This window comes from Bubalus kerabau, chromosome 5, assembly GCF_029407905.1.
Source record: "Bubalus kerabau isolate K-KA32 ecotype Philippines breed swamp buffalo chromosome 5, PCC_UOA_SB_1v2, whole genome shotgun sequence".
NCBI classification, from domain to species: domain Eukaryota; kingdom Metazoa; phylum Chordata; class Mammalia; order Artiodactyla; family Bovidae; genus Bubalus; species Bubalus kerabau.
The window spans coordinates 84,389,165-84,414,246 of record NC_073628.1 but is presented as its reverse complement, the minus strand read 5'-3'; the positions used below and the strand labels follow the sequence as shown (position 1 = coordinate 84,414,246).

Genomic DNA, 25,082 nt, shown 5'->3' with positions numbered 1-25,082 from the left:
AGTCCTGACTATTCAATGGAAGGACTGATGCTGAAGCTGAAACTTCAATACTTTGGCCACCTGATGGAAGAACTAACTCATTTGAAGAGACCCTGATGCTGGGAATGACTGAAGGTGGAAGGAGAAGGGGACGACAGAGGATGAGATGGTTGTATGGCATCACTGACTCTTTGGACATGAGTTTGAGTAAGCTCCGGGAGTTGGTGATGGGCAGGGAAGCCTGGCATGCTGCAGTCCATGAGGTCACAAAGAGTCGGACACGACTTAGGGACTGAACTGAACTGATCCTACTAGAACTTTGGTGCTTATAGAGTTGGATTGTGATTAAAAAAAAAAAAAAAGTGGCTGAAGAGCTACATCTTTGCTGTGTTTGGTTTGGATGTCTCCAGGGCAAAACTCAGGTTGCCTCTGTAATCCTTCTACAAGTGCTTTGTCCTGCCCCGGGTCTGGGCTTTCAACACTGTACATATCACACAGGAGCACCAGAAATAAACGTGTCAAATCACATACAGATGGCTTTGTCACTGGGATCTGGTACTCAATGTGAGTACAGCGAGGTTAGTAACCCTAAACTCCCACTGTATGAACTAACACCATCAGGCCTAAGAAAAACACTTCTCTACATCTCTTGCCTCATATTTTCAAAACAGAAAGTGACTACTTCTGAATGCAATGAAGTCTGTGGGTTGTATCACTGCCAATATTGGAGATGGAAGTGTCTTTGGAGTGTGGAATGGTTGGAGCAATGGAAAAATTTAGATAAAAGACAAATTAATTTACAAGTTTAAGTCCTCAGTGCAAATGCAATGGATTCTTGTGCAATGAATCACCATTTCTCATTGGCTCAAACACGTATTGTCTTACCTATCATTGGATTCTCACTTGTGGTCCTGGAGGCCTTCAATGGTGCCGTGTCTGTCACAGTAGATGGGCCATCCTTGGAATACTTTGCAATATTAAACATCACTCTTAGATTTGCATATATATAGTCAACTCTTATTCGAAGTAATGTTCTATAAAATTATCACAAACACTGATTTGATGAATCCTGAACCACTGTTCCTGTGAGAAATAGAGGATCAGGCTCCTGTGAATCTCTGGTCACAGCATTTTTGTCCATTGATTTACACATGACCTTGCTTTATGTGTGTTTCTGGTTAAAGACACCTTACTTAAAAAACACTGCTGATTCATTCACGTTGAACTCATAGCCACCGGTGCTGTAAGTCCCGCTCGAGCGAAACTTACATAACACACATCTCGCCTTCTGGGCCAGCACAGCTCCTCGACTTAGGGCACTAGCAGCACGGCGGCACTGTGCAGGGGCCATTCTGAAAATCAAAGTCAGCCCAGAGACCTCCAAAGATTCAAAAGGTGTGGCTCCACCAAGACTGCAAAAACGGACCCTTACTTACAGTATGAAACAAGAAGACAGGCTGGAGCTTGTTCCACCTCAGCTGGGAACGCGTGTGTCACAGGGCTCAAACTTTTCAACGTAGTACCCAAATGATCTTAGAAGTCTTGAAAAGATTGATTTGAGGGTTATAAGTAAATTTTAGCAAGTAGGTGAATGCTTAAATACAGAATCCATGCATAAAGAGAGACAACTCGTATGTGATCTAGCTACAACCTATATGAATTAAATACTAATTTTTTATATTATATTAGCTGGTTAGGCATGGAATGCCAAAATGCAGGCACTGTTATTTTTATAAAAGGATATAAAAAGATTTAATGAAACCTTCAATAAAGTAAATTAAAAATTTCATCTTTATTTAAATAATTTTGATCAAAATATTCATATTCATTCATTATAATTTACAATTTGACTTTTACTTATAATAGATAAGCTAAAATATTTTTAAAGAAAACCTCAAAGAAAGCATTAATTTTAATTTATTGCATTTTCTTTATATTTTTGTGAAAACATTTTGAAACATACTTTGAATATGGTTGCTTTTATTAGTTAATTCTTTAGATGATTACTGTTAAAGGAAAGCAAATTATCCAAATATCTTTCTAACAATAACATAATTAACAGTGTTTCTAAAACAAAGATAAGAAAAAATAATGTTATGGAGTAAATAATATGATAATATGTGAATTATGTATGTCTTTTATTTTGTTACTCATCAAGATATCACCAGTCTGTCAACTGGAGACCACACACATCTTATCAATAAATTTACAATTATATATAATAATCAGTTCAGTCACTAAGTCATGTCTGACTCTTTGCAACCTCTTGGACTGCAGCATGCCAGACTTCCCCGTCCTTCACCATTTCGTGAAGCTGCTCAAACTCATGTCCATCGAGTCAGTGAAGCCATACAACCATCTTATACTTTGTTGTCCCCTTCTCCTTCCACCTTCAGTCATTCCCAGCATCAGGGTCTTTTCAAATGAGTCAGTTTTTCACATCAGGTGGCCAAAGTATTGGAGTTTCAGCTTCCGCATCAGTCCTCCAATGAATAGTCAGGACTGATTTCCTTTAGGATAGACTGGTTGGATCTCCTTGCAGTCTAAGGGACTCTCAAGAGTCTTCTCCAACACCACAGTTCAAAAGCATCAATTCTTTGGAACTCAGCTTTCTTTATAGTCCAACTCTCACATCTATACATGACCACTGGAAAAACCATAGCTTTGACTTTGTTGGTAAAGTAATGTCTCTGCTTTCTAATATGCTGTCTAGGTTGGTCATAGTTTTTCTTCCAAGGAGCAAATGTATTTTGATTTCATGGCTGCAGTCACCATCTGCAGTGATTTTGGAGCCCAAAATAACAAAGTCTCTCACTGTTTCCATTATTTCCCGATCTATTTGTCATGAAATGATGGGCCTGGATGCCATGATCTTAGTTTTCTGAATGTTGAGTTTTAAGCCAACTTTTTCACTCTCCTCTTTTACTTTCATCAAGAGGCTCTTTAGTTCTTCTTCACTTTCTGCCATAAGGGTGGTGCCATCTACATATCTGAAGTTATTGATATTTCTCCCAGCAATCTTGATTCCAGCTTGTACTTCATCCAGCCCAGCATTTCACATGATGTACTCTGCATATAAGTTAAATAAGCAGGGTGACAGTATACAGCCTTGACGTACTCCTTTCCCAATTTGGAACCAGTCTGTTGTTCCACATCCAGTTCTAACTGCTGCTTCTTGGCCTGCATACAGATTTCTCAGGAGACAGGTGAGGTGGTCTGGTATTCCCATCTCTTGAAGAATTTTCCATAGTTTGTCGTGATCCACACAGTCAAAGGCTTTGGCATAGTCAATTAAGCAGAAGTAGATGTTTTTCTAGAACTCTTGTGCTTTTTCAATATAAACTTATATTTATATAATAAAATTTAGATTTCTTTGATATTTTGTTGACTTGCAATCATACAAAAGTCATAACTTTACACATATTTTTAAATTTTGTTGTTAGAAAAATAAGTTTATCAAGGTAGGAGGATGGAACATGTTTTAACAGTTTAGGGGTTTGCTTTATTGCTTCTTACTATGTAGACAGTGTATGTGGAGCTCCATACTTTTGCCCTGTAGCCTGCTAATGCTAAGGTGGGCCTGTTTCAGTGGAGATTGATGGGGTTAGGGGTGTTTAGGAATCCGCATTCAAGAGGAGCAGCAGCTCCGCCTAGCAGATATTCTGATGTTCTGATCAGGCTTCACCTGGAATATCAGAACAAGAGACAGAAACAGCATCAAATCAAGCTAGAAACTCCCTAATAATAGCACTAAACATTGTCCCAGGGTTGAAAAAGTCCACCCTGGCAGCCTCGAAGCCAGAAGTAGAGGGGGTCAGAAAATGCAGTCAAGATGGCCACAGCAGGACCCTCAGAGGGTTGTTAGTTCTGCTGATTGGAACAAGCAATCAATGATGTCACTGTCTGGCCCTGGAGGACTTCTCCAATGGGACCAAGACCTGGTCCAGCCAGAGCATGGAAGGTTCCAGGCAAGAGAATTGCGTGCTGGGGCTCCCACCTCAGATTAACCCCAAACCAAGACCCCTTCAGAGCACGTTTGTAAGATATTAAAGACAAAACACTATCTGCCCAGGTTAAAGATAGCACCTTCAAGTGTTACAGTTGGGGCTGTAAATCGACTGAGGGAAGGTTCAACATATGCGAAACTTTAGGGGGACACAGAAAGTGACCTGGGCTCTACTTCCAGTTTCTAGTTTCGGTACTAAGTATTTGTGCGACCTTGGGCAATTTCTTTAACCTCGGCAGGACTGTTTCCTCATCTTGAAAACAAAAGCACAGTCTTAGCTGACTTTGAAGGTTCCCTCTTGCTTTGCCATGCCAGGATTTCTCTGCCAGAGGGAGTCCTTCTGTGTGTCTTGGATGACGTCCAGTATCAGGATTACTTATTGCAAAAGGCAGTTGTTCTTTTGTTTGCTGTCCTCAGGGGGAACCCAGATATTTTATGACGTTATGGGGGAGCGGGGGTGGCAGTGAGTGACTGGCGTGTTTCCCTCCGCCTCAGGGCCATGGTCACTGGCATAGGCCCAGCCTCTTTGGTGGAGGTCATCCCACCCTTTTATGCAGTCAGGCTGGCTACCTTCAGGGAAGTACCCTGACAATAGATTCCTTTGGCAGCTCCATGTCCTTTCAATTGTGAGAGACAGCCCTTAAGGTCTCTAACGGGGTTCAATTTGTAACTTCTTTAAACCATAACTTATCTTTATTATCTTATTCAATGAATATTTATTTGGGGAGTAATAATATCTACCTCATACTGTTACTGCAAAGAGTAAACAAATTCATATAGAATGTTGGACTGTGCTTAACACATAATACATTTCAGTAAACATCAGCTATTGAGTATCTACTACGTGCCTGGCATGAGCTAGGCGTTGGAATGCCAAGAGGAATGCCACCAGCTCCTGGAGGTGGGCACAGCGGAAATGGACATGCGCAGAACAAGAGTACATGGTGAGAAGTAACGCAACAGGAAGAAATAAAAGTTATGGGAGTACAGACAGGGAGAACTCATTCTTTCTGGGGCAGAAAAGAAGAAAGGAAGGATGGCTTCTGTATACCCAGCATCACATCCCTCCCTTCCTCAGACAGGAGAAACCTATCTTACTCATGGGGAATGCATTCCACGTAGTCAGGTAGGACGAAAAGGGCAGGTGACCCAAGATGGGCCAATCAGAATATCAATCTCCCTGATGACAGTCCTTGCTCGAGGATGAGCGTGTGGCACACATGGGGACAATCAACTACTGAGGACTTTCCCCAAACCTATTAGAAAACATTCATTCTCTCTTTGTCTGGGATCCTGTGCTTTAGGGATAATGCATGCCTGCCTGGAGTTCTCAGTGCCCATCTTTAACTTCAGATGGGGAGAAACTGAGGGGCTTCCCCAGGTGGCTTAGTGGTAAAGAATTTGCCTGCAATGCAGAAGAGGTGGGTTCCATCCCTTGGTGGGGAAGATCCCGTGGAAAAGGGCATGGCAACCCACTCCAGTATTCTTGCCTGGAGAATTCCATGGACAGAGGAGCCTGGTGGGATACAGTCCATGGGGTCTCAAAGAGTTGGACACAACTGAAGTGATGTAGCTTGCACAACTGAACCTAAGTCAGAGGAAACGCTCAGAGAGTGGGAGAGAGAGAGACAGAGTAAGAGAGCAATCATGGCATTTTGAACCTCTAGATCCAGTTGAGCCTGAACCTACTCCATGAGCTAGTAAAGTGCCCTTTTGCCTAAGTGTATTGGATTTCTGATATTTAGAATCATCAGCCTGAGCTAATACAGAAAGGTGTCTTTTCCTCCAGATAGAGAAAGTTTAAAGAAGAGGGGATATATGAGCTGAATTTGAAGAACATGTAGGAGTTCATCAGGCAAAAAAAGTGATACTAGTTTTGGGGATCCGGTAACAAATCATAATTCCCAGGAGTTCTTGAGATTCCCCCCCCCCAGATTATAAATTATTCTATATTTTTATAACATTTTATGTAGTTCTTTTCAAATAATAATGGGTGACCACAGTAATAAACTATGACTCATGTTTCTGCAGTAGGGTTATAATAAGCATTTCAGAGGTTTTGCATTTTTAAAAAGGTATAATACTAAATGCATAGTTTACTATTTTATGAGGAAATATATAGTGCTTATATATTGTATATTTCAGTAACACAAATAATCTCTACCTGATATAGACATTTGAGAGTATAAAACATGAAAAATTATACCAAAATAAATACCAAAGTCATTAAAATTGAAAGATATTATCACAAATAGTGAAAGTTATTGTTTTTAAAATGAAATGTTTAAACACAAAGAGCATCAATTGCCCTGAACAACAGTCTTGATCTTTGTTTCGTGACAAATTTTCCAGATAGATAAAGACCTTTCATTTTGTGTTGACACAGGTTAAATTGTTGAGAATGCAACCAAAACCATCTTCAAGTTGGGCCGGAGAGTCCATGTTGCTTCATGTAAACTCATTTCCTGTGTCATGAGGAAAACATTGTGTCTCCCTGTCCTGATTATGATTTTGCCTTTAGAATAAGCATCTCTTTTGCTAGTGCAGACTTTAGGCTGTGCCTGACTTTGTGTCAGAGTGGGGCTCCATAACCCCATCATCTTCTCATGGCGTTTCTTCTTTTCTAGCTGGGTACCCCCAGCTACTCAGCAGGGCTTGTCCTTCTTTTCTAGCTGGATACCCCCAGCTACTCAGCAGGGCTCGTCCATTCTGGCTCTGGGGAAGGCCAGCTGCCGGTGGTACTGCTTGGCCTCTGGGTCTCCAGGTAGCTTTCAGCCCTTTGTCGGGTCCTTGGCCAAGGACCACCACACTCAGAGCCCTGGGCTCCCTTCTCTCTGTTTAACCTCCTCGCAAATCCCAGGGGCTTCAGCAAGACCACCCCTCGCTGCATCACCTTGCTGTTGTTCAGAGAATGCCCCCCAGAGCAGGAAGCTGGCATGTTTGTGGGGCCATCCATGTGTATCTCAGCTCTGAAGGGTCACAGCCCTGAGTTGCTCACAGTCTAGTCCCTGGAAACAGTTGTCTCATCTATTTTGCTCATTTTTCTAATCATTTTAGCAGGTGAGTATATCCAGTATCAGTTACTCCAATGTGGTCAGAAATGAAAGCTCACCCGTGATTTTCAATAGAAAATTGTGACCATGCTTATGATTATTATTATATCATCCAAGTTTATAGCATGTCTGTTCTGGGTTTGTGGCTATAATTCCACTCCTTTCTTTTCTTTTTAGCAATAATACTATATTTAAATAGATCCAATATTCTATAGATATTTATTATCTATAGATATTATAGATATCTATATCTATATCTATAGATATTATAGATATAAAAAAGATAATTTTTATAATTATCTTTCAATTCTTGAGTGTTTTATTTGATTCATTCCCCTAAAGGTTTGATTTTAAAACAAAATAGGCGTTTTGTGTTTTTTTTGCTCCAAAAAAGACTTATAAGTGTTACATTCCTGAGCTCTTTCAAGTTTGGGAATGTCTGCTTTTTGTCTTTATAATGAAACAGCATCTTATCTGGAGAAGGCGATGGCACCCCACTCAGGTCTTCTTGCCTGGAAAATCCCATAGACAGAGGAGCCTAGTAGGCTGCAGTCCATGGGTTCATGAAGAGTCAGACACGACTGAGCCACTTCACTTTCACTTTTCACTTTCATGCATTGGAGAAGGAAATGGCAACCCACTCCAGTGTTCTTGCCTGGAGAATCCCAGGGATGGGGAAGCCTGGTGGGCTGCCGTCTATGGGGTCGCACAGAGTCGGACACGCCTGAAGTGACTTAGCAGCAGCAGCAGCATCTTATCTGGGCATCATTTTCCCAGCCATGCTTTCTCCATAGTGCCACATATTTGTTTTTATAGTGGTCTATTTTCTTCCTTAATTATTTTCCTGGGCTTCCCTTGTGGCTCAGACGGTAAAGCTTCTGCCTACAGTGTGGGAGATCCAGGTTCGATCCCTGGGTCGGGAAGTTCCCCTGGAGAAGGAAATGGCAACCCACTCCAGTATTCTTGCCTGGAAAATCCCATGGACAGAGGAGCCCGGTTGGCTACAGTCCATGGGGTCACAAAGAGTCAGACACAACTGAACGACTTCACTTTAAAAAGGTCTTTAATAACGTCAAACAACAATGAGATATCATCCCCCAACTGTGAGAGTGGCCATCATCAAGAAGCCTACAGATAACAAATGTTGGTGAGGATGTGGAAAAAATGGAACCCTTGCACATTGTTGATGGGAATGTAAATTGGTGTAGCTACTATGGAAATCAGTATGGAGGGTTCCCAAAAAAGCTAAAAATAGAGCTACCATATGATCCAGCAATCCTACTCCTGGGTATATAGCTGGAAAAAATTGAAAACACTGATTTAAAAAAAGGTACATGCAGCCCAGTGTTCATAACAGCACTATTTATTAATATAATAGCTAAAATGTGAAAGCAACCCAAGTGCCCATCAACAGAAGAATGGATAAAGATGTTGTATATCTATCTATCTCTATGTATGTATGTGCAAAACAGAAACAGATTCACAGATACAGAAAATAAGCTAGTGGTTAACAAAGGGAAGACGGAAAGGGGGAGAGACAGATTAGGAACAGAGAGTTAAGAGATACAAACTGCTATGTATAAAATAGATAAGCCAAGGATATATCAGATAGTACAAGGAATTATCCATCATCTTGTTATAACCTTTAATGGAGTATAACATAAATTAATTACATTAATTAATTTTTAATGTCTAGAATTTTGTTTCCTTTTTGCTTATGATATACTGATACCTACTGTGGTGGTGGTTTGGTCTGTAAGTTGTGTCAGACTCTTGCGACCCCATGGACTGTAGCCCGCCAGGCTCCTCTGTCCATGAACTTCTCCAGGCAAGAATACTGGAGTGGGCTGCCATTTTCTTCTCCAGGGGATTTTCCCGACCTAGGGATCAAACCCAGGTCTCCTGCACTGCAGGCAGATTCTTTACTGGCTGAGTTACCAGAGAAACTCAATACCTACAGTTTATAACCTATATATCAGAAATCATCATCATAAAATGAACATGTATGAATTCATCAGCTAACCTCCTAACAGGTACATTATTGCCACTGAAAAAGCTTCCTTTTAGGCATGTCCCCACACTGAGCTCCTCCCACAACCCTTCAGCTCAGTTCAGTTGCTCAGTCATGTCCGACTCTTTGCAATCCCATGGACTGCAGTACACCAGCCTTCCCTGTCCATCACCAACTCCTGGAGCTTCCTCAAACTCATGTCCATTGAGTCGGTGATGCCATCCAACCATCTCATCCTCTGTCGTCCCCTTCTCCTCCCACCTTCAGTTATTCCCAGCATCAGGGTCTTTTCAGGTGAGTCAGTTCTTCACATCAGGTGGCCAAAGTATTGAAGTTTCAGCTTCAGCATCAGTCCTTCCAATGAACACCCAGGACTGATTTCCTTTAGGATGGACTTGTTGGATCTCCTTGCTGTCCAAGGAACTCTCAAGAGTCTTCTCCAACACCATAGTTCAAAAGCATCAATTCTTCAGCACTCAGCTTTCTTTATAGTCCAACTCTCACATCCATATATGAGTACTGGAAAAACCATAGCTTTGACTAGATGGACCTTTGTCAGAAATGTCTTTGCTTTTTAATATGCTGTCTAGGTTGGTCATAACTTTTCTTCCAAGGAGCAAGCGTCTTTTAATTTCATGGCTGCAGTCACTAAGTCTCTCACTGTTTCCATTGTTTCCCCATCTATTTGCCTTGAAGTGATGGGACCAAATGCCATGATCTTAGTTTCTGAATGTTGAGTTTTAAGCCAACTTTTTCACTCTCCTCTTTCACTTTCATCAAGAGGCTCTTTAGTTTCTCTTCCCTTTCTGCCATAAGGGTGGTGTCATCTGCATATATGAGATTATTGATATTTCTCCCAGCAATCTTGATTCCAGCTTGTGCTTCATCTAGCCCAGTGTTTTTCATGATGTACTCTGCATATAAGTTAAATAAGCAGGATGACAATATACAGCCTTGACATACTCCTTTCCCAATTTGGAACCAGTCTGTTGTTCCACGTCCAGTTCTAACTGCTGCTTCTTGACCTGCATACAGATTTCTCAGGAGGCAGGTGAGGTGGTCTGGTATTCCCATCTCTTGAAGAATTTTCCACAGTTTGTTGTGATCCACACAGTCAAAGGCTTTGGTATAGTCAATAAAGCAGAAGTAGATGTTTTTCTGGAACTCCCTTGCTTTTTCCATGATCCAGAGGATGTTGGCAATTTGATCCCTGGTTCCTCTGCCTTTTCTAAATCCAACTTGAACATCTGGTTGGACAATGACCCTTAGAGGAAGTCATGATACGAAATTTTCTATAAAACTTATCAGGAAATTTTCCTCAAGTAATATAGTTTTTTTAACATGAAATATGCAGTCTGTTTCTTTTTTTATTGGGGCAGTAGTTCATGGGGTTGCAAAAGAGTTGGATGCAACTTAGTGACTAAACCAAAAAGAAGTTGCTTTACAGTCTGTTAGTTTCTGCTCTACAACAAAGCCAGTCGTTAGTTGTATACATATCTCCCCTCTCTCTGGAGTTTCCCTCCTACCCCTACCCACCATCTCACCTCTCTAGGCCATCACAGAGGGCTGAGCTGAGCTCCCTGTGCTATACAGCAACCTCCCACTAGCAATCTGCTTTACACATGGTAGTGTTTATAAGTTAAAGCTACTCTCACAAATTCATCCCACCTCCCCTTTCTCTCTTCTGTGTCCACAAGCTTGTGCTCTACATCTGTGTCTCTATTTCTGCTTTGCAATAGGTTCATCTGTACCATTTTTCTAGATTCCACATAAATGTTAATGTATTTGTTTTTCTCTTTCGAACTTACTTCACTCTGGATAGCAGACTCTAGGTCCATCCACATCTCTGCAAGTGACCCATTCTCATTCCTTTTTATGACAAGAGGTCAAACCAGTCAATCTTAAAGGAAATCAACCCTGAATAGTCATTGGAAGGACTGATGCTGAAGCCCTTCCAAACTCCAATACTTTGGCCACCTGATGCAAAGAACTGACTCATTCGAAAAGACCCTGATGCTGGGAAAGACTGAAGGCAGGAGGAGAAGGGGATGACAGAGGATGAGACAGTTGGATGTCATCACTGACTTGATGGACATGAGCTTGAGCAAGCTCTGGGAGTTGGTGATGGACAGGGAAGCCTGGCGTGCTTCAGTCCATGGGGTTGCAAAGAGTCGGACACGACTGTGTGACTGAAGTGAACTGAATATTCTGTTGTATGTATACACCACATCTTGTTTATCCATTCATTTGCCGGATGGACACAGGTTGTTTCCACATCTTGGCTACTGTAAATAGTGTGCAACAAAGGTTCGTCTAGTCAAGGCTATGATTTTTCCTGTGGTCATGTAGGGATGTGAGAGTTGGACTGTGAAGAAGGCTGAGCACCGAAGAATTGATGCTTTTGAACTGTGGTGTTGGAGAAGACTCTTGAGAGTCCCTTGGACTGCAAGGAGATCCAACCAGTCCATTCTGAAGGAGATCAGCCCTGGGATTTCTTTGGAAGGAATGACGCTGAAGCTGAAACTCCAGTACTTTGGCCACCTCACGTGAAGAGTTGACTCACTGGAAAAGACTCTGATGCGGGAGGGACTGGGGGCAGGAGGAGAAGGGGACAACAGAGGATGAGATGGCTGGATGGCATCACTGACTCGATGGACGTGAGTCTCAGTGAACTCCGGGAGTTGGTGTTGGACAGGGAGGCCTGGCATGCTGTGATTCACGGGGTCGCAAAGAGTTGGACACAACTGAGTGACTGAACTAAACTGATCTGATCTGATGTCTTAAGATTTGGTCACATTAACATGTGTAGCTTAAGTTTGTTTATTATCACTGTAGGAAAGTATTCAATTTTATGAATATGCTACAAGGAAACAGTGGAAACAGTGTTAGACTTTATTTTTCTGGGCTCCAAAATCACTGTAGATGGTGATTGCAGCCATGAAATTAAAAGACGCTTACTCCTTGGAAGGAAAGCTATGACCAACCTAGACAGCATATTAAAAAGCAGAGACATTACTTTGCCAACAAAGGTCCGTCTAGTCAAGGCTATGGTTTTTCCAGTGGTCATGTATGGATGTGAGAGTTGGACTGTGAAGAAAGCTGAGCCAAAGAATTGATGCTTTTGAACTGTGGTGTTGGAGAAGACTCTTGAGAGTCCCTTGGACTGCAAGGAGATCCAACAAGTCCATCCTAAAGGAAATCAGTCCTGACTATTCATTGGAAGGACTGATGCTTAAGCTGAAACTCCAATACTTTAGCCACCTGATGGGAAGAGCTGACTCATCTGAAAAGACCCTGATGCTGGGAGGGATTGGGGGCAGGAAGAGAAGGGGACAACAGAGGATGAGATGGTTGGATGGCATCACCAACTCGATGGACAAGAGTTTGGATAAACTCCGGGAGATGGTGCTGGACAGGGAGGTGACTGAACTGACTGACAAGGTATCTATTTTCTTGTCAGTTGACTGGTTGTTTCTAGCTTTCTTCTTTTCTATTATGAGCAATACTGTTATGAACATTCTTGTGCTTGTCTCCTAGAATATTTACAGTAATTTTTGTAGGATATACATTCAAGGGTGGAATGGGTGTGATTATAGATATGCATTTTCAGCTTTACAATCTAATGCCAAATAGAACAGTTAAACAAACATCCATACCCACTGTAGGGGGCTGGTGTTGTCTTTGCTTGGTGGTTTGTCTCCACTCTCTCCTGGCCTTGAAAATTGCTTGTGAAGAGGACTGAATCTTACCAGTTTTTGCTTCTCTAGAATGATTTGCTTTTTCTGTCATCAAGATGCCTGAAGAATTTTTTCTTGATCGTCACAGTTCACTAGTTGAATTAGACTATATGTTGGTATGTAGCACTCCACATCATGTTTTCTTGTGACATAGTGTACACTTCTTATTTATATGCTTCAGTCATGTTTGACTCTTTGCCACCCTATGGACTGTAGCTGGCCAGGCTCCTCTGTCCATGGGATTCTCCAAGCAGGAATACTGGAGTGGGTTGCCATGCCCTCCTCCAGGGAATCTTCTCCACCCAGGGATTGAACCCACATCTCTTGCATTGGCAGGCGGATTCTTTATTGCTGAGCCACTGGGAAAGATAGTTGGGCCCTCTCCCTAAGGGCTTTGAGTAATCTTTATATTCAATCATTACTTTTCTCTATTTCTCAGTGTCTCTCTTCCATACCTATTTCTTTCTCATTTACATTCACATGACTATCTTAAGCTTTTCTACTGCATCATAATCCATATTTCAACAGTATCTATTGAGTTTCTTCTTATTTTGTTCTTATTTCTAATCTATATTTTCATTCTATAATAATATTGCCCTCTGTTTCCCTAAATCTTCTTTTTCTTGTCATTTCTGTTGTTTTACCATCTTGTCTTTGAGTTCTTTCACCAGATTCAAGCTTTAATTAAACCATATAACATGAAATTGGGAGGAATGTCCTTCTGTTGCTTAAGATGTCTTCTCGTTCACAAGTTGCTTCTTCCCAACCCTCGCTCTGCAGTATGGTTTTATAGTTCTCATGCTTATGCTTTCCTTTTGCTCACGCATAGGGAACTACGTCTATGCAGTTTATTTGCTCTGATAGAGCGTGGGGGACTTGTGTACCCTCCCTGTTGTATCTGAGATCAGTTGATCTGAGATCACTGTTTCATTGTAAGGATGGAGACATCTGTGGGGTGGTGGTGCCAGCAGGGAAGCTCAGTGGGTGGAGTGTTGGTGGTTGGAATTCCTGAACGCTGCTCTCTTTGCTGTGATTTTGCAACAATACCAGGATTTAATCCTCAGGGTTGGCGTTGGATAGTACACACCATTTCTTGAGGGGGCAGAACCTCAGGATTTCACTGTGGCTCAAATTCGGTTTGCTGCCCTGAAGCCTTTACTGAGGTCAGAATCAGCCCCGTTTTTCACTCCCCCTATTTTACCCATTTCTCCCCAATAGCCATTTCTACCACTTTTCAGTCAGTGGAGGAAATGGAAGTGGACACCTACATGCTTGACTTCTCTTGGCTTTGGGGATATTAGTGAGAATTCCCAGGAACTTGGCAGATTCTCCACTGCAGCTCCCAGGGCCCCAGGGACCAGGTTAGGAGTCAAGCCCTGCTGGCCTTCTCTACTCTACCCCAACATCTTGTTTTCTTGGTTAATGGTTTTTGAAGTTTATTGTATTGGGCATGCCTCTTTCCTTATTTGTTTTTGGTGAATTTCTTCTGTTTATTTTTATATGGACCATTTTAAAAATCTTTATTGAACTGCTAAATATTACTTCTGTTTTATGGGGTTTTTTCCTTCAGCCACAAAACGTATGGGATCTTAGCTCCCCACCAGGTATCAAACCTGCACCCCCTGCATTGAAAGGTGAAGTCTTGGTCACTGGACCACCAGGAAAGTCCCTATTTTGTTTTTATTTCTTTATTCTTTTGGCTATTTTTGAGGTATTGACAGAACAAAACTTTGAGAAAGTTTCAATCTGCCATCTTAATCCAGAAGTCCTTTATTTGTTGTGTGTTACCCGGTGACCCCATTGGAATGTAAATTCCATAAGGACAGGGATCTTGTTAGGTTCATCCTTGCGTTCCCAGGTCTAAAGCAGTGCTTGACTACAGTAGGGGATCAGTAAAAATTTATGTGCAGAATGGACAGACTAATGGACAGATGGGGGGGATGGAGAAACAAATCAACCAGAAGGCTATCACCTTAGTTTCATGCAGGGGTGATGCGTGCCTGAGCAGTGGAGGCAGACAAGGAGTGGAAGGGGTGGATTTGAGTCACAAGTTGGAATAGAATTGAGTTTGATAACTCAGGTGGGATGAGGGGCAGTGAGTAAGAAGCCCTGTCACTCCCTTAAGGTAAACTGAAGACTCTAGGGTTTCTAGCTTGGATGGTGATATCATTAGGTCCTGAACTGAGAGAGGAAGAACCAAAGGAGCAGAAGATACCGGCTCACTGTGAGTTTGATTCCATCTGGCTGCCTTAGATATGAGGCTGATTTGGGGAGAACACACGGCTGAGCAGTCTGAGGTGTAATCAGCAGAGGTGGAGTTAGAGAAGAGAAGGGCAGAGGAGAGAACAACTTATCTGTATTTAAGGTGGGGGAGGGATGAGCGGCAAAGAAACCCAATTCATTAAGCTCCAGATCCCAGACAATGTTTCTAGAAATAAAAAAAACGATTATGCAGATGTATATCACATTTGTGCCCAATCTGACTTTCTCCAGGGTCTGCCTTCTCCCCCATTCTACCATCCTTCCGCCTCCATCAAGTGTTTCCAGGGTACAAAAAGAAGATGCAAAAATAATCTCAACAAGAGTGAAATCACTGCATTTGGAATAGGAATGGTTTGCTTCTTTTTGCATTCACTAAAGTGCACAGTATGATGCATTTGAGATTCTGAAAATTCAGCAGAAACTGGGCATTTTAATAGTGTAATCAGTGGGGTGAAGGGGAATGGTGGGGGGTAGACAAGCATCAGACAGGAGGTGCTGAAGGTCAGATCAGGGAAGATCCCAAGAAGGTTTACCTTTGCTGATGCCTCTGGGTCTGGAAACAATGCCATCAGCACAAATAGCAGTGCTGTGATGGTGCCAGCTTGCCTCTGGCTTGGGTCGAGGACCCAGGGCTGGGGACACTTCCCATCATCTCCTAGCCTACCGCGTCTCCCCTGTCCCCGCCCTCTTTATCCTATAGTGTATTTAGGGCTAGGGTGATGAGCCCAATCTCTGTGAGCTACGCCCAAGGCCATCCTGAGCAGTGTCATTCCTGACGCTCACAAAAATTGGATGCTGGGGATGTGGGTTGAAGTGGAGCCTCCCTGGCCTCCCAGGGCTTTAGTTACTGAATTGCCATGTGCAGATCTGAGCCAGAAGGCATTGCTCTGTCAGGTAGACAGGAGTTCCTATTTTGCAAGTTTTCATCTTTTTTCCATTAAGTAGCTGAGACTTCAGAGTAGGGTTTATTGCCAATTGTCACAAAAATAAAATTATAATTATTAGTAATATAATTGGCTAGTTACTGCTAAATTAATATCATTTCATGTAGCTAATAATTATTCTCATTTATTATGGACTTAAAATGCTAGACTAATTAACTTATACTCATAAGCTTATCTACACCTCCTAACGACTCCTGAAGTACACATTACCAATTCTGTTTATTACTGAAGAAACACATTCACTCGTTTATTCATTCAGCCAATGGTTAGGGATGCAATGTGAATGTAAAAAATGCTGTTGATGGCTCGCCCAGATCCCTTCACTGGGCGGTGGGCCAGTCCCCAGTAGCTGTGTCCACTGGCTGCTAATGCCTCTCAGAATTGCCGTTGACGGAAAGGGAGATGCTTCACCTGGGAAGGTCTGCTTTCTGCTCTGCCGCCCATAGCCAATGACTCAGGTACCAGAGGAACAAAGTTGGTTGCCTTCTTGGCTCAAGTTGGACTAATTACTCTGTGGTGTAATTCATTCTCTAGAGCTCCTGATGCAAGTAGGCTAACAAACTACCTGTGTGTTAGCCACTCAGTCGTGTCCAACTCTTTGGGACTCCAAGGACTGTAGCCCACCAGGCTCCTCTGTCCGTGGAATTCTCCAGGCAAGAATACTGGAGTGGTTTGCCATTCCCTTCCCCAGGGGATCTTCCTGACCCAGGGATCGAACCCAGGTCTCTTGCATTGCAGGCAGATTCTTTATCATCCAAGCCACCAGGGGAAAAACTACCTAGCCTCAACTAAGACTATATCCTTCCTTTCACATCCTTCCCTGTCCTCACCCCCCCTTCCTTCGTGAGCACTTCAAAATAAAAGTGCCATACCCTTGTGTCTCAGGCTCTGTCTGGTGACCCCACCAATAAATGAGCACAGGCTTTTGTTTCAGACAAGCTGAGTTCAAATCCATCTGTGTAGCTGTGTGATCTTGGGCGAGTCGATTAACCTTTCTGAGTCCTACCGTACTCATCAGTAGAGAAGTAATACTACTAATTTAATCTTCATTTCTTCCTCCTTTCAATAAAGTTTAACGTTAAACTCTATGCTGGGAAAATAGAGACCCAAAAGGTGAGTTTTGATAGAGAGCAGGTTCTGCGGCTTGTCTATCCTTTCCTCTTGGTTTTATTCCTTCCTCTTGCTCCCAGCCCCACCCTGTTCTGGAATTCTACCAGGCTTTCTCTGTTGTGGGAGCTTGCCTGAAGGGGCCTTTGACTGCACTCTTGATGATGAATAATGGAGGAGGGTTGGGAGCCCTTTAGGAGCGTATGGGGACACTGGGCCCTGGAGTTGAGAAAATCTGAAGGACTGAAGTGCTATCCAGGAGAGAGGACCCCAAGGGACATAATTTATTGCATTTACTCCAAGTCAAGCATGGATTGCATGGGCTTTACATATGCAACATCAAATATTTATGATAACATGAGAAGGTAGATATTATTATTATTATCACTATTGCACAGATGAGGAATTTGAAGCTCAGAGAAATTTTTATTGCTTTGCCCAAATTACACTGTAATTGCTGAGCCAGTTTTTGAAACCAGGCACACCTGATTCCAAAATGCATACTCTTTTACATCCTCCAACATTGAATATGTTGCAACATCTTAACTTACAATGAACAATTCAGCATATAATAGGAGCTCAGTACATACTTTTCCTATGAATGGACAGATGGACAGGTGGATGGGATGGTTTGGGGTGCCACAAGTTGCTGTCAATTGAACTCTAGCCCTTGGTTGACTTTCCATCTGTGTAGGAAAATATTTGGCTTTGCATATGTGAAAGGTACAATTTTTCTAAATAAAGACATATTATTTATTCATCGAACTAATTATTATCAGTGACAATTTTTAAGCAATAACAAATACTTGAAATCAAGGTACTCTTTAAATGTTCATTGCAGACATTGAGAAAACATGAAATACTTTTTAAATGTTTATAATGCAAAGCCGGCAAAGGGGACAATGTTTTCTTTGTTAGCAATGAAGAATTCATGGATGTTCACAGCTAAGGATTTAGCCATTATTCCTCCCAATACCCTCATTTTACAGTATTTTTTTACATTTTATAAGTACTCGAGCCCCAATGAGGAACGTATATGCTTGCCTGTTCACGTAATAATTATTCCGTGTTTCACTACAGGGAAAACTTCATTTCTCTGTAACTGGTCCTTATGTAAATTATTTAATCTTTCTGTTATTCAATTTCAGTGCTTTTAAAGAGGGAATAATTATCTTATTTACCTTATGCCATAGCTGTGAGAGTGAGATGACTAATACATGTAAATGACATATGCAAGGTCCTTAGAACAGTGCCTGGAACATAGTAAGCGCTCAAACAATTTAAATATCATTATGATTATTATCTACTGGTGGCAAGGAATTGGATTGTTTAGTCATTAAGTCATGTCCAACTCTTTGGACTGTAGATGGACTGTAGCCTGCCTGGCTCCTCTGGATTTCCCAGGCAAGAATACAGGAATGTGCTGCTATCTCCTTCTCCAGGGGATCTTTCCAATCCAGGGATCAAAACTGTGCCTCCTGCATTGCAGGTGAATTCTTTACCACTGAGCCACCAGGGAAGTCCAAGGAATTGGGAGAATGTGCTAATTAATTCTTAGCTGTTATTCCTTGAACGCTTATATGTGCTCCTGTGTCAAGCCCTTTGCTCAACCTGTCTCCTGCGTCGATGATCCTCCCCCGCAGGGAGCCTGCTGACTCTCCCCTTCCCTCCTTGCAGCTCTTTGTCACCTTAGCAGGGCAGTCTTTCCTGATCTGGAGTCAGAAATGGCAACCCACTCCAGTATTCTTGCCTGGAAAATCCCATGGACAGATGAACCTGGTGGGTTACAGCCCATGGGGTCACAAAGAGTCAGACACGACTGAATGAGTACAAACACGTGCTTTTCTGATCAGTTCAGAAAGCAATACCTCTGACACTCTATGCCCTTTTACCACTCTTGTTCTCCAAAGTACTCTGCAATACCACAAACACAGTCACACACTCAATACGTGCTCGTTACACTTGTTTCTGACAAAAGTGTCATCTTTCCAAGGTCAGGGATTGCCTCTGTTCTATCTTCACAGTCTAGAATTTGCCTGCTCAACAACAGGGTTAGGAATAAATTTGTCTTCTCTCTTTTTTACAGGTAACTGCTTTTTAATTATTTAAATAGAGAAGGTTTTAAGAGACCTGAAATAAACCCCAGTGGACAACGGACCACTTTTAGCTGCCCAGCCTCTGAGCCCCACATTCCAGCCTCCCTGCGGTGGGCACAGATCTCGACCAGGCTCAGCCTATCAGACACACCCACCAGATCTGGACACAGAGAAGCAGGGGCCTGGCAGGGCCACGTTGGTGGTGATGGGGCAGCCGTGGTGGCTGCACCCAGGAGGAACCCACCACACCACGAGCTGTGTTGACACAGCCGTGCCTGGTGCTGGACTAGTTCTTGGGCTCAGCACCGCCCCTTTTCCTGCCCCATTTCCTAAGCCTGATTTTCCAGCATGCTTAGTGATTTTATGAGCTCCCCAATATCCTTTACTATAAATTTATCTTCTGGTTATAAAGGTTAAACTCAAATTTCTGTTGCTTGCCATTAAGAACTCTGACTACTACGGGGCTCTGCCCCGTGATACTCCATACAAGATAAGCACCTGTACCAACAGAGGGTGGGGACGTTCAGTGACCCCTGAGACTGGAGGGACCACTGGAAAAGCAGTAGCCTTGTACAAGCTTTCCTAACGTCTCACAATCTACCTTCCCAAATGTGAGCAATTTAGTATTCTTTGCATCTCACAGTCCACCTCTATCCTTTTTCAGAGTGTCTGTGGTCTTTGGAACAGATGTCTATATTTGAAGTTCTTATACATCTGGGCATTCTGGAGTCTTCATATGGATTTCCTGCACATGATATGCGGAGAAGGCAATGGCACCCCACTCCAGTACCCTTGCCTGGAAAATCCCATGGATGGAGGGGCCTGGTAGGCTGCAGTCCATGGGGTCGCTAAGAGTCAGACATGACTGAGCCACTTCACTTTCACTTTTCACTTTCATGCAGTGGAGAAGGAAATGGCAACCCACTCCAGTGTTCTTGCCTGGAGAATCCCAGGGGTGGGGGAGCCTGGTGGGCTCCGTCTACGGGGTCGCACAGAGTCAGACATGACTGAAGTATCTTAGAAGCAGCAGCAGCACATGATGTGAGCTATCCAACTTGGTGGCAATTGCACCACATGGAGATGGAATTTGGATGGGAAGCTTTCAACACAAACATTCATGCTCCAGGACTCCTCTGGGGGATATTCTTCTAGAGCCTCATTTCCAGAATATTTAATTACTGAAGCTGTGCTCAGGAGTCCTGATAGAAGAAGAGGCTCCCAGCCTATCCCCAGCTCCATCTTCTGAGCTCTGCCTTAGTTGGGAGCCACCCTATCCCACCCTGTTTACCGCAGCTTTCCCTCCTTAATCATGTGTCTTAGTTGAGTTAGGTGCCTTAGCTAGGCACATAATAAGTAAAACTGAGGGACACTCGAAGTCAAGTTCAATGTTGGAGGCTATGGACTCTAGAACCTGGGATGGGGGAGTAGGCACTCATCAGTCATTTTGGTTACAATTATTTTGGGAAAGAAGGATGTAATTACCTTGAGAGATTTCTGCTGTCTCTTAAGTCCACCATGTTGGACTTGGCTTCACATCCCTTCTGTGCCTGGCAGTGCCAGGCCATCAAATGAATGCTGGACCTTAGTGGAAGGGAGTTGCCCTTTGTAGGCTGGCAGAGCATCTGGAGAGGAGGACATGGCCCTGGAGCCCACAGCCTAGAGGGAAGTCAGCAAGTATTTATCAGGCAGTTATCAAAAGGATGGAGTGTCCATACCACAAGATACAAGGGCATTCTACTTTTACCACTGAGGTGACCTTGATGGTGGGTGTGTCTGTGACAGTCTTGATCACAGCCCTCTCAGGAGAAGCCTGGAGCTCAGGGTCTCTCATAGCTGGGGCTTGCTTTGTGCATGACCTTGAACAGGCCAAATGTCCATCTGGTTCTGTACTAGTGACCTTAGTTCCTGGCTTGGCCTGGATGTGGCAGAGCCCGAGGCAGGTTCTTCTGTAGACACCTCTCATTTAACCCCTCAAGAGCCCTGCAGGGTAAGCAGCAGTATTCCTATTTTGTAAATTTGGAAGCTGATGCTCGGAGAAGATACCTAACTTCCAGATTCACACAGCTCTAAATGTCAGAGCAGGAATCCCAACCTGTGAGCATCATAGATTTTTAAAACAAAGAATAAGAATAGAACAACAGGAAAAGATCAGATATTCAACATCTTATAGGCCCACAGCATTGGCTTCCTAATCAAGCTTCTCAAGGAAGCATCACCAGAGGAGCCAGATTGGTCCAGATAACCTCCCTTTGGATGCACAACCCTCCAAGAATACTCTTACCTTATTTTCTCCTGAATATTCTGAAATAGGTCTGTCTCCCTCCCTAGAGATAGACTCTAAAATGACCCCAAAGTATTTCTACCTATCGGTGTTCATGCCCCTGTGTAATCCCTTCCCCTTGAGTGTGGCTGGGATCTGGAACTTGCTTCTAAGCAATAGAACATGGAAAAGACGACGAGTTGTGACTTCTGTGATTATCTTAAGATCACCACTTCTGTCTTGCTAGCAGACTCTCTCTATTGCCTTCTCGGATCATATGTTTTGATGAAGCCAGTGGCCACACTGAGGGAGTCCACATGGCAAAGAACTGAGGGCTGCCTCTGACCAAAGCGAGAAAGCAGCTGAATCCCACCATCGGCAACGTAAGCTTGGAAGCAGGTCCTTCCTCAGTTGAGCCTGAGATGAAGTCTCAGCCCTGACCAACACCTTATCCATGGCCTGAAGCAGAGGACCCAGGTAAGCCACACTGCATCTCACACACTCTGGGATAATAAATATGTGTTACAATAACTGTAAAGCAATTATCCTTCAATTAAAAAGAAATAAATTTCAAAAAATAAAATAAATAAAATGAAAAATATGTGTTGTTTTAAGGCACTATGTTTCTGGTAATATTTTTTTAAATGTTTATTTGGCTGGATCATGTCTTACCTGTGGCACACAGGATCTTCCTTGCACCATGAAGGATCTTTTGTTGTGGTACATGGACTTTCTAGCTGTGGTAAGCAGGCTTAGTTGCTCCTTGGAATGTAGGATCTTCGTTCCCCTACCGGGGATCAAACCCATGTCCCCTGCATTGGAATGCTGATTCTTTACCACTGAACCACCAGGGAAGTCCCCATTGCTGGTAATATTTATGGTGATAGATAATTGGTATACACCCTCACTTGCAAGCTCTTGAAAGTCATCTTTGAAGTCCTAGCACCCAGCACAGGTGCTCTAAGAACATGGCCCCACTGCACTGGCCTCTGCCTCCCCTCTAATATATCCCTCCACATTGCCTCAAGGAGATGGTTCTAAAATGCTAATGTAATTGTGTCACTTTCTGCTTCAAACTCCTCAGAGCCCCTTATTATTTTTAATAAAAGTCCAAACTATTAGCATAGCAAACAGGGAACTTCACTGCATGTCCCCAAAGTGCTGTTCCAGGCTCTTCTCCTCCACTATTTACCCTCTGCCACACTATGCTCCAGCCACACCCACTTCCCAGTCTTTCACCTACTCCTCGAGGGCCCAGAGCCCTTATATATGCTGGGCCTCTGCCTACAATACTCTTTCTTCTTTGCCCAGTGAGTTTCTGTGCTGTGCTTAGTTGTTCAGTTGTGTCTGACTCTTTGCGACCCCATGGACTATAGCCCACCAGGGTCCTCTGTCCATGGGATTCTCCAGGCAAGAGTACTGGACTGGGTTGCCATGCCCTTCTCCAGGGAATCTTCGCAACCCAGGGATTGAACCCAGGTCTCCCGCATTGCAGGAGGATTCTTTACTGTCTGAGCCACCAGGGAAGCCCAAGGATACTGAAATGGGTAGCCTATCCCTTCTCCAGGGGACCTTCCAGACCCAGGAATCGAACCCCGGTCTCCTGCATTGCAGGTGGTTTCTTTACCAGCTGAGCCACCAGGGAAGCCCACCGTACTTAGTCTTTATGACCCAGTTCAAACAGTGCCCTTTTCTAGAGCCTTCCCACCTCCTCCCCCAGCCCAAGGGCAGCCTGCCACTGTGCTCTCCAGGTACTTTGATTGGTGGGAATTTTGTTTTTGCTTTTGGCTGCATCATGCAACACATAGAATCTTACTTCCCTGACCATGGGATTGAACCTGAGCCTGCATTGGAAGAGCAGAGTCTTAACTACCGGACACCCAGGGAAGTCCCTTAATGCTGTTATAACACATATGGCAAGGAGTCATCATTGTTTTCAAGCTCGACTCCCCTTCTAGTCTGTGAGTTCTCTGAAGAACTTCCTAGACTTCTAGTCTTCTTCATGTACCTCCTCCTGTCCTTCTCTTCCCCTGCCCTGCCCCCCAGCTCTGGCCTGGAAAACTTGAGAATGGTTTGATGAGTGAACGAATGGCTTTAATATGAATAATAATACCCAAGGCTGGAACAAGGTGCCCCTGAGTCAAACAAGAGCTAAACAGGCTGTGTTCATGGGTCTACAGGGGAAGCTCTAGACACCTACAGTGTTGATGGATGGTGGTTTGCAAGCACCAGAGATATGATCTCATGTTGCTAATACTGTTCCTTTATTGTGAGGGACAGGAGAAATGTGAGGCCTAAGAAACTTCCTCTTTTTGCTGGAGATAGTTGTCTATTTTGTATTAGAACCTTACACAGTGACCTTTTCTGAAACTCTGTCCTTAAAGACTCTGTGTGTAAACTTTACACTTCCTTCCTCTTCATAAAATATTAGTGAAGGGGACAGGTTTGACTCAAAGGCCCTCTCTGGCCCTCTTGGGTTGGCCCGTTGAGACCACTCAACCCCAAGGTAGACTATATCATAACTTCAAAGAAAATGTCTTATAAATGTCATGTAACTTACATGTCCTCCATGCTCTTTCTCATCACTTCTTTTTGTCCTGGGGGTGTCCACAGATATCACACAAATCCAGTTATCTAGACAAGTTGTCATGTAGATGCTGAGGCTGCTCCTCATTCCTTCACTTTTTAAACTTTACATTAAGAGCAGCCTCTTCAGTGACAAATAGGCCCAGTGATGGGAGGGGATGCCTGGAGAGGGGGTGTTTGTGGTGCAAAACCATAGAGCCAGTATCTTAAACTGATAACAAATGACTTGGTTGAAATTTGAGCAAAGTCTTGGCACTACATTTCAACTTGAATGTTTAAGTTGGCTAAGTTCACAATTAGGTACGGAAAGCAGGAGCCTGTCTTTTCAATCCATCTCTTATCAGGTCACGGTTGGTTGCAGACAATGAAGAAAATGCATTTGTATATATAAACCACTGGCTCAGATCATGGCAGATGCATGGCTTTTGCATGTCTGTGCCTGAATCAGATCTGCAACACAGCCAATGCAACTGTGCAGAAATCTGCTTTTCACGTGGGCGAAAAGTCTATTTGAAATGAGATAAGTGTTCCCCATGTAAATAGTCTACCTATGGATGCTTTGCTGCAGGAATAGATCCAACCAGCTTTGCTTTTCCCTGTCCAGCACCACCTCAAAACAGAACGTCGAAAAATCCTTCTGTTTCTTGCCCATGCCTGGGGTGGATATACTGATCATGTAACAAACATTGATCAAGAAACTTTTCTCCATCAGGTCCTGCTGGTGTTGATGGAATGAAGCATTACAATTTCTTGCCTCAAAGAGGAGACAAAGGGAGCCGATTACAACGGGTGTGTAGTGAGGGGTGTTTATTAAATGATTGATGAATGACTGGAAGAAATGAAGAGTAAGCTCTCATAACACAAGGAAGAACTGATACTGAGGTCTGGACCCAGGAAGACAAGGGGCCTGAGGGGAGGGTCAAGAGGAAATTTTTCTTCTTCGTCTCAACCTAGAATTACAACATGCACAATTTGCATTTTTCTCCTCCAGATTCTATCTCCTACTACTAGTGGCAGAGGGCAGCAAGACTGTGTGTGTGT

At 43.2% G+C, this 25,082-nt stretch overlaps 1 long non-coding RNA gene across 1 annotated transcript in view; it reads left to right on the top strand.

Moving 5' to 3' along the window:
* Positions 1-24,867, top strand: part of LOC129652928 (uncharacterized) — a 30,280-nt gene extending 5,413 nt beyond the window's left edge. Inside the window, exons 2-3 of the long non-coding RNA XR_008714853.1 lie at positions 21,706-21,932; positions 24,754-24,867. This is a non-coding gene — a long non-coding RNA (uncharacterized LOC129652928). The remainder of the gene's footprint in view (positions 1-21,705; positions 21,933-24,753) is intronic.
* Positions 24,868-25,082: the final 215 nt, after the last annotated feature.